This window comes from Colletes latitarsis, unplaced genomic scaffold (assembly GCF_051014445.1).
Source record: "Colletes latitarsis isolate SP2378_abdomen unplaced genomic scaffold, iyColLati1 scaffold0002, whole genome shotgun sequence".
Lineage (NCBI taxonomy): Eukaryota > Metazoa > Arthropoda > Insecta > Hymenoptera > Colletidae > Colletes > Colletes latitarsis.
The window spans coordinates 42,900,501-42,919,133 of NW_027488365.1; positions in this window are offsets into that span (position 1 = coordinate 42,900,501).

Genomic DNA, 18,633 nt, shown 5'->3' on the forward strand with positions numbered 1-18,633 from the left:
TAGTGATGTTGTACCACACTGAGGCAGTCAATTAAACCTGGTTTCGATCAATATTTTGGAGGATAACACCGGTTAGGTCTGGGTTAGGTCTGGGATATGCGCGCATCTGGCTTATACTTTCGCCTTTTTCGCAAACTTGTTGGCCAGATCCTGGGTTTTTTCCGTGTTTGAATCACGTAGTAATGTGGTAACACAATGAAGCAGTCAATTAACCCTGGTTTCGATCAATATTTTAGAGGATAACACCGGTTAGGTCTGGGTTAGGTCTGGGTTATGCCCGCATCTGGCTTATACTTTCGCCTTTTTCGCAAACTTGTTGGCCAGATCCTGGGTTTTTTTCGTGTTTGAATCACGCAGTAATGTGGTAACACACTGAAGCAGTCAATTAAACCTGGTTTCGATCAATATTTTAGAGGATAACACCGGTTAGGTCTGGGTTAGGTCTGGGATATTCGCGCATCTGGCTTATACTTTCGCCTTTTTCGCAAACTTGTTGGCCAGATCCTGGGTTTTTCTCGTGTTTGAATCACGCAGTAATGTGGTAACACACTGAAGCAGTCAATTAAACCTAGTTTCGATCAATATTTTAGAGGATAACACCGGTTAAGTCTGGGTTAGGTCCGGGATATGCCCGCATCTGGCTCATGATTTTGCCTTCTTCGCATACTTGGTGGCCAGATCCTGGGTTTTTTTCGTGTTTGAATCACGTAGTAATGTGGTAACACAATGAAGCAGTCAATTAACCCTGGTTTCGATCAATATTTTAGAGGATAACACCGGTTAGGTCTGGGTTAGGTCTGGGTTATGCCAGCATCTGGCTCATGATTTTGCCTTCTTCGTATACTTGTTGGCCAGATCCTGGGTTTTTTTCGTGATTGAATCACGTAGTAATGTGGTAACACAATGAAGCAGTCAATTAACCCTGGTTTCCATCAATATTTTAGAGGATAACACCGGTTAGGTCTGGGTTAGGTCTGGGATAGGCGCGCATCTGGCTCATGATTTTGCCTTCTTCGCATACTTGTTGGCCTGATCCTGGGTTTTTTTCGTGTTTGAATCACGTAGTAATGTGGTAACACAATGAGGCAGTCAATTAACCCTGGTTTCGATCAATATTTTAGAGGATAACATCGGTTAGGTCTGGGGTACGTCCGGGATATGCCCGCATCTGGCTCATGATTTTGCCTTCTTCGCATACTTGTTGGCCAGATCCTGGATTTTTTTCGAGATTGAATCACGTAGTAATGTGGTAACACACTAAAGCAGTCAATCAAACCTGGTTTCGATTAATATTTTAGAGGATAACACCGGTTAGGTCTGGGTTAGGTCTGGGATATGCCCGCATCTGGCTCATGATTTAGCCTTCTTTGCATACTTGATGGCCAGATCCTGGGTTTTTTTCGTGTTTGAATCACGTAGTAATGTGGTAACACAATGAAGCAGTCAATTAACCCTGGTTTCGATCAATATTTTAGAGGATAACACCGGTTAGGTCTGGGTTAGGTCTAGGTTATGCCCGCATCTGGCTCATGATTTTGCCTTCTTCGCATACTTGTTGGCCAGATCCTAGGTTTTTTTCGTGTTTGAACCACGCAGTAATGTGGTAACACACTGAAGCAGTCAATTAAACCTGGTTTCGATCAATATTTTAGAGGATAACACCGGTTAGGTCTGGGTTAGGTCTGGGATATTCGCGCATCTGGCTGATACTTTCGCCTTTTTCGCAAACTTGTTGGCCAGATCCTGGGTTTTTCTCGTGTTTGAATCACGCAGTAATGTGGTAACACACTGAAGCAGTCAATTAAACCTGGTTTCGATCAATATTTTAGAGGATAACACCGGTTAGGTCTGGGTTAGGTCTGGGATATTCGCGCATCTGGCTTATACTTTCGCCTTCTTCGCATACTTGTTGGCCAGATCCTGGATTTTTTTCGAGATTGAATCACGTAGTAATGTGGTAACACACTAAAGCAGTCAATCAAACCTGGTTTCGATTAATATTTTAGAGGATAACACCGGTTAGGTCTGGGTTAGGTCTGGGATATGCCCGCATCTGGCTCATGATTTAGCCTTCTTTGCATACTTGATGGCCAGATCCTGGGTTTTTTTCGTGTTTGAATCACGTAGTAATGTGGTAACACAATGAAGCAGTCAATTAACCCTGGTTTCGATCAATATTTTAGAGGATAACACCGGTTAGGTCTGGGTTAGGTCTGGGATATTCGCGCATCTGGCTTATACTTTCGCCTTTTTCGCAAACTTGTTGGCCAGATCCTGGGTTTTTCTCGTGTTTGAATCACGCAGTAATGTGGTAACACACTGAAGCAGTCAATTAAACCTAGTTTCGATCAATATTTTAGAGGATAACACCGGTTAAGTCTGGGTTAGGTCCGGGATATGCCCGCATCTGGCTCATGATTTTGCCTTCTTCGCATACTTGGTGGCCAGATCCTGGGTTTTTTTCGTGTTTGAATCACGTAGTAATGTGGTAACACAATGAAGCAGTCAATTAACCCTGGTTTCGATCAATATTTTAGAGGATAACACCGGTTAGGTCTGCGTTAGGTCTGGGTTATGCCAGCATCTGGCTCATGATTTTGCCTTCTTCGTATACTTGTTGGCCAGATCCTGGGTTTTTTTCGTGATTGAATCACGTAGTAATGTGGTAACACAATGAAGCAGTCAATTAACCCTGGTTTCCATCAATATTTTAGAGGATAACACCGGTTAGGTCTGGGTTAGGTCTGGGATAGGCGCGCATCTGGCTCATGATTTTGCCTTCTTCGCATACTTGTTGGCCTGATCCTGGGTTTTTTTCGTGTTTGAATCACGTAGTAATGTGGTAACACAATGAGGCAGTCAATTAACCCTGGTTTCGATCAATATTTTAGAGGATAACATCGGTTAGGTCTGGGTTACGTCCGGGATATGCCCGCATCTGGCTCATGATTTTGCCTTCTTCGCATACTTGTTGGCCAGATCCTGGATTTTTTTCGAGATTGAATCACGTAGTAATGTGGTAACACACTAAAGCAGTCAATCAAACCTGGTTTCGATTAATATTTTAGAGGATAACACCGGTTAGGTCTGGGTTAGGTCTGGGATATGCCCGCATCTGGCTCATGATTTAGCCTTCTTTGCATACTTGATGGCCAGATCCTGGGTTTTTTTCGTGTTTGAATCACGTAGTAATGTGGTAACACAATGAAGCAGTCAATTAACCCTGGTTTCGATCAATATTTTAGAGGATAACACCGGTTAGGTCTGGGTTAGGTCTAGGTTATGCCCGCATCTGGCTCATGATTTTGCCTTCTTCGCATACTTGTTGGCCAGATCCTAGGTTTTTTTCGTGTTTGAACCACGCAGTAATGTGGTAACACACTGAAGCAGTCAATTAAACCTGGTTTCGATCAATATTTTAGAGGATAACACCGGTTAGGTCTGGGTTAGGTCTGGGATATTCGCGCATCTGGCTTATACTTTCGCCTTTTTCGCAAACTTGTTGGCCAGATCCTGGGTTTTTCTCGTGTTTGAATCACGCAGTAATGTAGTAACACACTGAAGCAGTCAATTAAACCTGGTTTCGATCAATATTTTAGAGGATAACACCGGTTAGGTCTGGGTTAGGTCTTGGATATTCGCGCATCTGGCTTATACTTTCGCCTTTTTCGCAAACTTGTTGGCCAGATCCTCGGTTTTTTTCGTGTTTGAATCACGTAGTAATGTTGTACCACACTGCAGCAGTCAACTAAACCTGGTTTCGATCAATATTTTAGAGGATAGCACCGGTTAGGTCTGGGTTAGGTCTGGGATATGCGCGCATCTGGCTTATACTTTCGCCTTTTTCGCAAACTTGTTGGCCAGATCCTGCGTTTTTCCCGTGTTTGAATCACGTAGTAATGTTGTACCACACTGAGGCAGTCAATTAAACCTGGATTCGGACAGTATTTTAGAGGATAACTCCGGTTAGGTCTGGGTTAGGTCTGGGTTATTCCCGCATCTGGCTCATGATTTTGCCTTCTTCGCATACTTGTTGGCCAGATCCTGGGTTTTTTTCGTGTTTGAATCACGTAGTAATGTGGTAACACAATGATGCAGTCAATTAACCCTGATTTCGATCCATATTTTGGAGGATAACACCGGTTAGGTCTGGGTTATTCCCGCATCTGGCTCATGATTTTGCCTTCTTCGCATACTTGTTGGCCAGATCCTAGGTTTTTTTCGTGTTTGAACCACGCAGTAATGTGGTAACACACTGAAGCAGTCAATTAAACCTGGTTTCGATCAATATTTTAGAGGATAACACCGGTTAGGTCTGGGTTAGGTCTGGGATATTCGCGCATCTGGCTTATACTTTCGCCTTTTTCGCAAACTTGTTGGCCAGATCCCGGGTTTTTCTCGTGTTTGAATCACGCAGTAATGTGTTAACACACTGAAGCAGTCAATTAAACCTGGTTTCGATTAATATTTTAGAGGATAACACCGGTTATGTCTGGGTTAGGTCTGGGTTATGCCCGCATCTGGCTCATGATTTTGCCTTCTTCGTATACTTGTTGGCCAGATCCTGGGTTTTTTTCGTGATTGAATCACGTAGTAATGTGGTAACACAATGAAGCAGTCAATTAACCCTGGTTTCGATCAATATTTTAGAGGATAACACCGGTTAGGTCTGGGTTAGGTCGGGGATAGGCGCGCATCTGACTCATGATTTTGCCTTCTTCGCATACTTGTTGGCCTGATCCTGGGTTTTTTTCGTGTTTGAATCACGTAGTAATGTGGTAACACAATGAAGCAGTCAATTGACCCTGGTTTCGATCAATATTTTAGAGGATAACACCGGTTAGGTCTGGGTTAGGTCTGGTATATGCGCGCATCTGGCTTATACTTTCGCCTTTTTCGCAAACTTGTTGGCCAGATCCTGGGTTTTTCTCGTGTTTGAATCACGCAGTAATGTGGTAACACACTGAAGCAGTCAATTAAACCTGGTTCCGATCAATATTTTAGAGGATAACATCGGTTAGGTCTGGGTTAGGTCCGGGATATGCCCGCATCTGGCTCATGATTTTGCCTTCTTCGCATACTTGTTGGCCAGATCCTGGATTTTTTTCGTGATTGAATCACGTAGTAATGTGGTAACACACTGAAGCAGTCAATCAAACCTGGTTTCGATTAATATTTTAGAGGATAACACCGGTTAGGTCTGGGTTAGGTCTGGGATATTCGCGCATCTGGCTTATACTTTCGCCTTTTTCGCAAACTTGTTGGCCAGATCCTGGGTTTTTCTCGTGTTTGAATCACGCAGTAATGTAGTAACACACTGAAGCAGTCAATTAAACCTGGTTTCGATCAATATTTTAGAGGATAACACCGGTTAGGTCTGGGTTAGGTCTTGGATATTCGCGCATCTGGCTTATACTTTCGCCTTTTTCCCAAACTTGTTGGCCAGATCCTCGGTTTTTTTCGTGTTTGAATCACGTAGTAATGTTGTACCACACTGCAGCAGTCAACTAAACCTGGTTTCGATCAATATTTTAGAGGATAACACCGGTTAGGTCTGGCTTAGGTCTGGGATATTCGCGCATCTGGCTTATACTTTCGCCTTTTTCGCAAACTTGTTGGCCAGATCCTGCGTTTTTCCCGTGTTTGAATCACGTAGTAATGTTGTACCACACTGAGGCAGTCAATTAAACCTGGATTCGGACAGTATTTTAGAGGATAACACCGGTTAGGTCTGGGTTAGGTCTGGGTTATTCCCGCATCTGGCTCATGATTTTGCCTTCTTCGCATACTTGTTGGCCAGATCCTGGGTTTTTTTCGTGTTTGAATCACGTAGTAATGTGGTAACACAATGATGCAGTCAATTAACCCTGATTTCGATCCGTATTTTGGAGGATAACACCGGTTAGGTCTGGGTTATGCCCGCATCTGGCTCATGATTTTGCCTTTTTCACAAACTTGATGGCCAGATCTTGGGTTTTTTTCGTGTTTGAATCACGTAGTAATGTGGTAACACACTGAAGCAGTCAATTATACCTCGTTTCGCTCAGTATTTTAGAGGATAACACCGGTTATGTCTGGGTTAGGTCTGGGATATGCGCGCATCTGGCTTATACTTTCGCCTTTTTCGCAAACTTGTTGGCCAGATCCTGGGTTTTTCCCGTGTTTGAATCACGTAGTAATGTTGTACCACACTGAGGCAGTCAATCAAACCTGGTTTCGATCAATATTTTAGAGGATAACACCGGTTAGGTCTGGGTTAGGTCTGGGATATGCCCGCATCTGGCTCATGATTTTGCCTTCTTCGCATACTTCTTGGCCTGATCCTGGGGTTTTTTCGTGTTTGAATCACGTAGTAATGTGGTAACACACTGCAGCAGTCAACTAAACCTGGTTTCGATCAATATTTTAGAGGATAACACCGGTTAGGTCTGGGTTAGGTCTGGGATATGCGCGCATCTGGCTCATGATTTTGCCTTCTTCGCATACTTGATGGCCAGATCCTGTGTTTTTTTCGTGTTTGAATGACGTAGTAATGTGGTAACACAATGAAGCAGTCAATGAACCCTGGTTTCGATCAATATTTTAGAGGATAACACCGGTTATGTCTGGGTTAGGTCTGGGTTATGCCCGCATCTGGCTCATGATTTTGCCTTCTTCGCATACTTCTTGGCCTGATCCTGGGGTTTTTTCGTGTTTGAATCACGTAGTAATGTGGTAACACACTGCAGCAGTCAACTAAACCTGGTTTCGATCAATATTTTAGAGGATAACACCGGTTAGGTCTGGGTTAGGTCTGGGATATGCGCGCATCTGGCTCATGATTTTGCCTTCTTCGCATACTTGATGGCCAGATCCTGTGTTTTTTTCGTGTTTGAATGACGTAGTAATGTGGTAACACAATGAAGCAGTCAATGAACCCTGGTTTCGATCAATATTTTAGAGGATAACACCGGTTATGTCTGGGTTAGGTCTGGGTTATGCCCGCATCTGGCTCATGATTTTGCCTTCTTCGTATACTTGTTGGCCAGATCCTGGGTTTTTTTCGTGATTGAATCACGTAGTAATGTGGTAACACAATGAAGCATTCAATTAACCCTGGTTTCGATCAATATTTTAGAGGAAAACACCGGTTAGGTCTGGGTTAGGTCGGGGATAGGCGCGCATCTGACTCATGATATTGCCTTCTTCGCATACTTGATGGCCTGATCCTGGGTTTTTTTCGTGTTTGAATCACGTAGTAATGTGGTAACACAATGAAGCAGTCAATTAACCCTGGTTTCGATCAATATTTTAGAGGATAACACCGGTTAGGTCTGGGTTAGGTCCGGGATATGCCCGCATCTGGCTCATGATTTTGCCTTCTTCGCATACTTGTTGGCCAGATCCTGGATTTTTTTCGTGATTGAATCACGTAGTAATGTGGTAACACACTGAAGCAGTCAATCAAACCTGGTTTCGATCAATATTTTAGAGGATAACACCGGTTAGGTCTGGGTTTGGTCTGGGATATGCCCGCATCTGGCTCATGATTTTGCCTTCTTCGCATACTTGTTGGCCTGATCCTGGGGTTTTTTCGTGTTTGAATCACGTAGTAATGTGGTAACACACTGAAGCAGTCAATTAAACCTGGTTCCGATCAATATTTCAGAGGATAACACTGGTTAGGTCTGGGTTAGGTCTGGGATATGCGCGCATCTGGCTTATACTTTCGCCTTTTTCGCAAACTTGTTGGCCAGAGCCTGGGTTTTTTCCGTGTTTGAATCACGTAGTAATGTTGTACCACACTGAGGCAGTCAATTAAACCTGGATTCGGACAGTATTTTAGAGGATAACACCGGTTAGGTCTGGGTTAGGTCTGGGTTATGCCCGCAACTGGCTCATGATTTTGCCTTCTTCGCAAACTTGTTGACCAGATCCTGGGTTTTTTTCGTGTTTGAATCACGTAGTAATGTGGTAACACAATGAAGCAGTCAATTAACCCTGGTTTCGATCAATATTTTAGAGGATAACACCGGTTAGGTCTGGGTTAGGTCGGGGATAGGCGCGCATCTGACTCATGATTTTGCCTTCTTCGCATACTTGTTGGCCTGATCCTGGGTTTTTTTCGTGTTTGAATCACGTAGTAATGTGGTAACACAATGAAGCAGTCAATTAACCCTGGTTTCGATCAATATTTTAGAGGATAACACCGGTTAGGTCTGGGTTAGGTCCGGGATATGCCCGCATCTGGCTCATGATTTTGCCTTCTTCGCATACTTGTTGGCCAGATCCTGGATTTTTTTCGTGATTGAATCACGTAGTAATGTGGTAACACACTGAAGCAGTCAATCAAACCTGGTTTCGATCAATATTTTAGAGGATAACACCGGTTAGGTCTGGGTTTGGTCTGGGATATGCCCGCATCTGGCTCATGATTTTGCCTTCTTCGCATACTTGTTGGCCTGATCCTGGGGTTTTTTCGTGTTTGAATCACGTATTAATGTGGTAACACACTGAAGCAGTCAATTAAACCTGGTTCCGATCAATATTTCAGAGGATAACACTGGTTAGGTCTGGGTTAGGTCTGGGATATGCGCGCATCTGGCTTATACTTTCGCCTTTTTCGCAAACTTGTTGGCCAGATCCTGGGTTTTTTCCGTGTTTGAATCACGTAGTAATGTTGTACCACACTGAGGCAGTCAATTAAACCTGGATTCGGACAGTATTTTAGAGGATAACACCGGTTAGGTCTGGGTTAGGTCTGGGTTATGCCCGCAACTGGCTCATGATTTTGCCTTCTTCGCAAACTTGTTGACCAGATCCTGGGTTTTTTTCGTGTTTGAATCACGTAGTAATGTGGTAACACAATGAAGCAGTCAATGAACCCTGGTTTCGATCCATATTTTGGAGGATAACACCGGTTAGGTCTGGGTTATGCCCGCATCTGGCTCATGATTTTGCCTTTTTCGCATACTTGTTGGCCAGATCCTGGGTTTTTCTCGTGTTTGAATCACGTAGTAATGTAGTAACACACTGAACCAGTCAATTAAACCTGGTTTCGATCAATATTTTAGAGGATAACACCGGTTAGGTCTGGGTTAGGTCTGGGATATTCGCGCATCTGGCTTATACTTTCGCCTTTTTCGCAAACTTGTTGGCCAGATCCTGGGTTTTTTTCGTGTTTGAATCACGTAGTAATGTTGTACAACACTGATGCAGTCAATTAAACCTGGTTTCGATCAATATTTCAGAGAATACCACCGGTTAAGTCTGGGTTAGGTCCGGGATATGCCCGCATCTGGCTCATGATTTTGCCTTCTTCGCATACTTGATGGCCAGATCCTGTGTTTTTTTCGTGTTTGAATGACGTAGTAATGTGGTAACACAATGAAGCAGTCAATGAACCCTGGTTTCGATCAATATTTTAGAGGATAACACCGGTTATGTCTGGGTTAGGTCTGGGTTATGCCCGCATCTGGCTCATGATTTTGCCTTCTTCGTATACTTGTTGGCCAGATCCTGGGTTTTTTTCGTGATTGAATCACGTAGTAATGTGGTAACACAATGAAGCATTCAATTAACCCTGGTTTCGATCAATATTTTAGAGGAAAACACCGGTTAGGTCTGGGTTAGGTCGGGGATAGGCGCGCATCTGACTCATGATATTGCCTTCTTCGCATACTTGATGGCCTGATCCTGGGTTTTTTTCGTGTTTGAATCACGTAGTAATGTGGTAACACAATGAAGCAGTCAATTAACCCTGGTTTCGATCAATATTTTAGAGGATAACACCGGTTAGGTCTGGGTTAGGTCCGGGATATGCCCGCATCTGGCTCATGATTTTGCCTTCTTCGCATATTTGTTGGCCAGATCCTGGATTTTTTTCGTGATTGAATCACGTAGTAATGTGGTAACACACTGAAGCAGTCAATCAAACCTGGTTTCGATCAATATTTTAGAGGATAACACCGGTTAGGTCTGGGTTTGGTCTGGGATATGCCCGCATCTGGCTCATGATTTTGCCTTCTTCGCATACTTGTTGGCCTGATCCTGGGGTTTTTTCGTGTTTGAATCACGTAGTAATGTGGTAACACACTGAAGCAGTCAATTAAACCTGGTTCCGATCTATATTTCAGAGGATAACACTGGTTAGGTCTGGGTTAGGTCTGGGATATGCGCGCATCTGGCTTATACTTTCGCCTTTTTCGCAAACTTGTTGGCCAGAGCCTGGGTTTTTTCCGTGTTTGAATCACGTAGTAATGTTGTACCACACTGAGGCAGTCAATTAAACCTGGATTCGGACAGTATTTTAGAGGATAACACCGGTTAGGTCTGGGTTAGGTCTGGGTTATGCCCGCAACTGGCTCATGATTTTGCCTTCTTCGCAAACTTGTTGACCAGATCCTGGGTTTTTTTCGTGTTTGAATCACGTAGTAATGTGGTAACACAATGAAGCAGTCAATTAACCCTGGTTTCGATCAATATTTTAGAGGATAACACCGGTTAGGTCTGGGTTAGGTCGGGGATAGGCGCGCATCTGACTCATGATTTTGCCTTCTTCGCATACTTGTTGGCCTGATCCTGGGTTTTTTTCGTGTTTGAATCACGTAGTAATGTGGTAACACAATGAAGCAGTCAATTAACCCTGGTTTCGATCAATATTTTAGAGGATAACACCGGTTAGGTCTGGGTTAGGTCCGGGATATGCCCGCATCTGGCTCATGATTTTGCCTTCTTCGCATACTTGTTGGCCAGATCCTGGATTTTTTTCGTGATTGAATCACGTAGTAATGTGGTAACACACTGAAGCAGTCAATCAAACCTGGTTTCGATCAATATTTTAGAGGATAACACCGGTTAGGTCTGGGTTTGGTCTGGGATATGCCCGCATCTGGCTCATGATTTTGCCTTCTTCGCATACTTGTTGGCCTGATCCTGGGGTTTTTTCGTGTTTGAATCACGTAGTAATGTGGTAACACACTGAAGCAGTCAATTAAACCTGGTTCCGATCAATATTTCAGAGGATAACACTGGTTAGGTCTGGGTTAGGTCTGGGATATGCGCGCATCTGGCTTATACTTTCGCCTTTTTCGCAAACTTGTTGGCCAGAGCCTGGGTTTTTTCCGTGTTTGAATCACGTAGTAATGTTGTACCACACTGAGGCAGTCAATTAAACCTGGATTCGGACAGTATTTTAGAGGATAACACCGGTTAGGTCTGGGTTAGGTCTGGGTTATGCCCGCAACTGGCTCATGATTTTGCCTTCTTCGCAAACTTGTTGACCAGATCCTGGGTTTTTTTCGTGTTTGAATCACGTAGTAATGTGGTAACACAATGAAGCAGTCAATGAACCCTGGTTTCGATCCATATTTTGGAGGATAACACCGGTTAGGTCTGGGTTATGCCCGCATCTGGCTCATGATTTTGCCTTTTTCGCATACTTGTTGGCCAGATCCTGGGTTTTTCTCGTGTTTGAATCACGTAGTAATGTAGTAACACACTGAACCAGTCAATTAAACCTGGTTTCGATCAATATTTTACAGGATAACACCGGTTAGGTCTGGGATATGCGCGCATCTGGCTTATACTTTCGCCTTTTTCGCAAACTTGTTGGCCAGATCCTCGGTTCTTTCCGTGTTTGAATCACGTAGTAATGTTGTACCACACTGAGGCAGTCAATTAAACCTGGATTCGGACAGTATTTTAGAGGATAACACCGGTTAGGTCTGGGTTAGGTCTGGGTTATGCCCGCATCTGGCTCATGATTTTGCCTTCTTCGCATACTTGTTGGCCAGATCCTGGGTTTTTTTCGTGTTTGAATCAAGTAGTAATGTGGTAACACAATGAAGCAGTCAATTAACCCTGGTTTCGATCCATATTTTGGAGGATAACACCGGTTAGGTCTGGGTTATGCCCGCATCTGGCTCATGATTTTGCCTTTTTCGCATACTTGTTGGCCAGATCCTGGGTTTTTTTCGTCTTTGAATCACGTAGTAATGTAGTAACACACTGAACCAGTCAATTAAACCTGGTTTCGATCAATATTTTAGAGGATAACACCGGTTAGGTCTGGGATATGCGCGCATCTGGCTTATACTTTCGGATTTTTCGCAAACTTGTTGGCCAGATCCCGGGTTTTTTCCGTGTTTGAATCACGTAGTAATGTGGTAACACACTGAAGCAGTCAATTAAACCTGGTTTCGATCAATATTTTAGAGGATAACACCGGTTAGGTCTGGGTTAGGACTGGTATATGCGCGCATCTGGCTCATGATTTTGCCTTTTTTGCAAACTTGTTGGCCAGATCCTGGGTTTTTTTCGTGTTTGAATCACGTAGTAATGTTGTACCACACTGAGGCAGTCAATTAAACCTGGTTTCGATCAATATTTTGGAGGATAACACCGGTTAGGTCTGGGTTAGGTCTGGGATATGCGCGCATCTGGCTTATACTTTCGCCTTTTTCGCAAACTTGTTGGCCAGATCCTGGGTTTTTTCCGTGTTTGAATCACGTAGTAATGTGGTAACACAATGAAGCAGTCAATTAACCCTGGTTTCGATCAATATTTTAGAGGATAACACCGGTTAGGTCTGGGTTAGGTCTGGGTTATGCCCGCATCTGGCTTATACTTTCGCCTTTTTCGCAAACTTGTTGGCCAGATCCTGGGTTTTTTTCGTGTTTGAATCACGCAGTAATGTGGTAACACACTGAAGCAGTCAATTAAACCTGGTTTCGATCAATATTTTAGAGGATAACACCGGTTAGGTCTGGGTTAGGTCTGGGATATTCGCGCATCTGGCTTATACTTTCGCCTTATTCGCAAACTTGTTGGCCAGATCCAGGGTTTTTCTCGTGTTTGAATCACGCAGTAATGTGGTAACACACTGAAGCAGTCAATTAAACCTGGTTTCGATCAATATTTCAGAGGATGACACCGGTTAAGTCTGGGTTAGGTCCGGGATATGCCCGCATCTGGCTCATGATTTTGCCTTCTTCGCATACTTGGTGGCCAGATCCTGGGTTTTTTTCGTGTTTGAATCACGTAGTAATGTGGTAACACAATGAAGCAGTCAATTAACCCTGGTTTCGATCAATATTTTAGAGGATAACACCGGTTAGGTCTGGGTTAGGTCTGGGTTATGCCCGCATCTGGCTCATGATTTTGCCTTCTTCGTATACTTGTTGGCCAGATCCTGGGTTTTTTTCGTGATTGAATCACGTAGTAATGTGGTAACACAATGAAGCAGTCAATTAACCCTGGTTTCGATCAATATTTTACAGGATAACACCGGTTAGGTCTGGGATATGCGCGCATCTGGCTTATACTTTCGCCTTTTTCGCAAACTGGTTGGCCAGATCCTGGGTTTTTTTCGTGTTTGAACCACGCAGTAATGTGGTAACACACTGAAGCAGTCAATTAAACCTGGTTTCGATCAATATTTTAGAGGATAACACCGGTTAGGTCTGGGTTAGGTCTGGGATATTCGCGCATCTGGCTTATACTATCGCCTTTTTCGCAAACTTGTTGGCCAGATCCTGGGTTTTTCTCGTGTCTGAATCACGCAGTAATGTGGTAACACACTGAAGCAGTCAATTAAACCTGGTTTCGATCAATATTTTAGAGGATAACACCGGTTAGGTCTGGGTTAGGTCTGGGATATTCGCGCATCTGGCTTATACTTTCGCCTTTTTCGCAAACTTGTTGGCCAGATCCTGGGTTTTTCTCGTGTTTGAATCACGCAGTAATGTAGTAACACACTGAAGCAGTCAATTAAACCTGGTTTCGATCAATATTTTAGAGGATAACACCGGTTAGGTCTGGGTTAGGTCTGGGATATTCGCGCATCTGGCTTATACTTTCGCCTTTTTCGCAAACTTGTTGGCCAGATCCTGGGTTTTTTTCGTGTTTGAATCACGTAGTAATGTTGTACCACACTGAGGCAGTCAATTAAACCTGGTTTCGATCAATATTTCAGAGGATACCACCGGTTAAGTCTGGGTTAGGTCCGGGATATGCCCGCATCTGGCTCATGATTTTGCCCTCTTCGCATACTTGATGGCCAGATCCTGGGTTTTTTTCGTGTTTGAATCACGTAGTAATGTGGTAACACACTGAAGCAGTCAATTAAACCTGGTTTCGATCAATATTTTAGAGGATAACACCGGTTAGGTCTGGGTTATGCCCGCATCTGGCACATGATTTTGCCTTTTTCGCAAACTTGTTGGCCAGATCCTGAGTTTTTTCCGTGTTTGAATCACGTAGTAATGTGGTAACACAATGAAGCAGTCAATTAACCCTGGTTTCGATCAATATTTTAGAGGATAACACCGGTTAGGTCTGGGATATGCGCGCATCTGGCTTATACTTTCGCCTTTTTCGCAAACTTGTTGGCCAGATCCTGGGTTTTTTCCGTGTTTGAATCACGTAGTAATGTTGTACCACACTGAGGCAGGCAATTAAACCTGGATTCGGACAGTATTTTAGAGGATAACACCGGTTAGGTCTGGGTTAGGTCTGGGTTATGCCCGCATCTGGCTCATGATTTTGCCTTCTTCGCATACTTGTTGGCCAGATCCTGGGTTTTTTTCGTGTTTGAATCACGTAGTAATGTGGTAACACAATGAAGCAGTCAATTAACCCTGGTTTCGATCAATATTTTAGAGGATAACACCGGTTAGGTCTGGGTTAGGTCTGGGTTATGCCCGCATCTGGCTCATGATTTTGCCTTCTTCGCATACTTGTTGGCCAGATCCTGGATTTTTTTCGTGATTGAATCACGTAGTAATGCGGTAACACACTGAAGCAGTCAATCAAACCTGGTTTCGATCAATATTTTAGAGGATAACACCGGTTAGGTCTGGGTTAGGTCTGGGATATGCCCGCATCTGGCTCATGATTTTGCCTTCTTCGCATACTTGTTGGCCAGATCCTGGGTTTTTTTCGTGATTGAATCACGTAGTAATGTGGTAACACAATGAAGCAGTCAATTAACCCTGGTTTCGATCAATATTTTAGAGGATAACACCGGTTAGGTCTGGGTTAGGTCTGGGATATGCGCGCATCTGGCTCATGATTTTGCCTTCTTCGCATACTTGTTGGCCTGATCCTGGGTTTTTTTCGTGTTTGAATCACGTAGTAATGTGGTAACACAATGAAGCAGTCAATTAACCCTGGCTTCGATCAATATTTTAGAGGATAACACCGGTTAGGTCTGGGTTAGGTCTGGGATATGCGCGCATCTGGCTTATACTTTCGCCTTTTTCGCAAACTTGTTGGCCAGATCCTGGGTTTTTTCCGTGTTTGAATCACGTAGTAATGTGGTAACACAATGAAGCAGTCAATTAACCCTGGTTTCGATCAATATTTTAGAGGATAACACCGGTTAGGTCTGGGTTAGGTCTGGGTTATGCCCGCATCTGGCTTATACTTTCGCCTTTTTCGCAAACTTGTTGGTCAGATCCTGGGCTTTTTTCGTGTTTGAACTACGCAGTAATGTGGTAACACACTGAAGCAGTCAATTAAACCTGGTTTCGATCAATATTTTAGAGGATAACACCGGTTAGGTCTGGGTTAGGTCTGGGATATTCGCGCATCTGGCTTATACTTTAGCCTTTTTCGCAAACTTGTTGGCCAGATCCTGGGTTTTTCTCGTGTTTGAATCACGCAGTAATGTGGTAACACACTGAAGCAGTCAATTAAACCTGGTTTCGATCAATATTTTAGAGGATAACACCGGTTAGGTCTGGGTTAGGTCTGGGATATTCGCGCATCTGGCTTATACTTTCGCCTTTTTCGCAAACTTGTTGGCCAGATCCTGGGTTTTTTTCGTGTTTGAATCACGTAGTAATGTGGTAACACAATGAAGCAGCCAATTAACCCTGGTTTCGATCAATATTTTAGAGGATAACACCGGTTAGGTCTGGGTTATGCCCGCATCTGGCTCATGATTTTGCCTTTTTCGCAAACTTGTTGGCCAGATCCTGAGTTTTTTCCGTGTTTGAATCACGTAGTAATGTGGTAACACAATGAAGCAGTCAATTAACCCTGGTTTCGATCAATATTTTAGAGGATAACACCGGTCAGGTCTGGGTTAGGTCTGGGTTATGCCCGCATCTGGCTTATACTTTCGCCTTTTTCGCAAACTTGTTGGCCAGATCCTGGGTTTTTTTCGTGTTTGAACCACGCAGTAATGTGGTAACACACTGAAGCAGTCAATTAAACCTGGTTTCGATCAATATTTTAGAGGATAACACCGGTTAGGTCTGGGTTAGGTCTGGGATATTCGCGCATCTGGCTTATACTTTCGCCTTTTTCGCAAACTTGTTGGCCAGATCCTGGGTTTTTCTCGTGTTTGAATCACGCAGTAATGTGGTAACACACTGAAGCAGTCAATTAAACCTGGTTTCGATCAATATTTTAGAGGATAACACCGGTTAGGTCTGGGTTAGGTCTGGGATATTCGCGCATCTGGCTTATACTTTCGCCTTTTTCGCAAACTTGTTGGCCAGATCCTGGGTTTTTCTCGTGTTTGAATCACGCAGTAATGTAGTAACACACTGAAGCAGTCAATTAAACCTGGTTTCGATCAATATTTTAGAGGATAACACCCGTTAGGTCTGGGTTAGGTCTGGGATATTCGCGCATCTGGCTTATACTTTCGCGTTTTTCGCAAACTTGTTGGCCAGATCCTGGGGTATTTTGGTGTTTGTGTCACGTAGTAATGTTGTACCACACTGAGGCAGTCAATTAAACCTGGATTCGGACAGTATTTTAGAGGATAACACCGGTTAGGTCTGGGTTAGGTCTGGGTTATGCCCGCATCTGGCTCATGATTTTGCCTTCTTCGCATACTTGTTGGCCAGATCCTGGGTTTTTTTCGTGTTTGAATCACGTAGTAATGTGGTAGCACAATGAAGCAGTCAATTAGCCCTGGTTTCGATCCATATTTTGGAGGATAACACCGGTTAGGTCTGGGTTATGCCCGCATCTGGCTCATGATTTTGCCTTTTTCGCAAACTTGTTGGCCAGATCCTGGGTTTTTCTCGTGTTTGAATCACGCAGTAATGTGGTAACACACTGAAGCAGTCAATTAAACCTGGTTTCGATCAATATTTTAGAGGATAACACCGGTTAGGTCTGGGTTAGGTCTGGGATATTCGCGCATCTGGCTTATACTTTCGCCTTTTTCGCAAACTTGTTGGCCAGATCCTGGGTTTTTCTCGTGTTTGAATCACGCAGTAATGTAGTAACACACTGAAGCAGTCAATTAAACCTGGTTTCGATCAATATTTTAGAGGATAACACCCGTTAGGTCTGGGTTAGGTCTGGGATATTCGCGCATCTGGCTTATACTTTCGCGTTTTTCGCAAACTTGTTGGCCAGATCCTGGGGTATTTTGGTGTTTGTGTCACGTAGTAATGTTGTACCACACTGAGGCAGTCAATTAAACCTGGATTCGGACAGTATTTTAGAGGATAACACCGGTTAGGTCTGGGTTAGGTCTGGGTTATGCCCGCATCTGGCTCATGATTTTGCCTTCTTCGCATACTTGTTGGCCAGATCCTGGGTTTTTTTCGTGTTTGAATCACGTAGTAATGTGGTAGCACAATGAAGCAGTCAATTAGCCCTGGTTTCGATCCATATTTTGGAGGATAACACCGGTTAGGTCTGGGTTATGCCCGCATCTGGCTCATGATTTTGCCTTTTTCGCAAACTTGTTGGCCAGATCCTGGGTTTTTCTCGTGTTTGAATCACGCAGTAATGTGGTAACACACTGAAGCAGTCAATTAAACCTGGTTTCGATCAATATTTTAGAGGATAACACCGGTTAGGTCTGGGTTAGGTCTGGGATATTCGCGCATCTGGCTTATACTTTCGCCTTTTTCGCAAACTTGTTGGCCAGATCCTGGGTTTTTTTCGTGTTTGAACCACGCAGTAATGTGGTAACACACTGAAGCAGTCAATTAAACCTGGTTTCGATCAATATTTTAGAGGATAACACCGGTTAGGTCTGGGATAGGTCTGGGATAGGCGCGCATCTGGCTCATGATTTTGCCTTCTTCGCATACTTGTTGGCCTGATCCTGGGCTTTTTTCGTGTTTGAATCACGTAGTAATGTGGTAACACACTGAGGCAGTCAATTAAACCTGGATTCGGACAGTATTTTAGAGGATAACACCGGTTAGGTCTGGGTTAGGTCTGGGATATTCGCGCATCTGGCTTATACTTTCGCCTTTTTCGCAAACTTGTTGGCCAGATCCTGGGTTTTTTTCGTGTTTGAATCACGTAGTAATGTGGTAACACAATGAAGCAGTCAATTAACCCTGGTTTCGATCAATATTTTAGAGGATAACACCGGTTAGGTCTGGGTTATGCCCGCATCTGGCTCATGGTTTTGCCTTTTTCGCAAACTTGTTGGCCAGATCCTGAGTTTTTTCCGTGTTTGAATCACGTAGTAATGTGGTAACACAATGAAGCAGTCAATTAACCCTGGTTTCGATCAATATTTTAGAGGATAACACCGGTCAGGTCTGGGTTAGGTCTGGGTTATGCCCGCATCTGGCTTATACTTTCGCCTTTTTCGCAAACTTGTTGGCCAGATCCTGGGTTTTTTTCGTGTTTGAACCACGCAGTAATGTGGTAACACACTGAAGC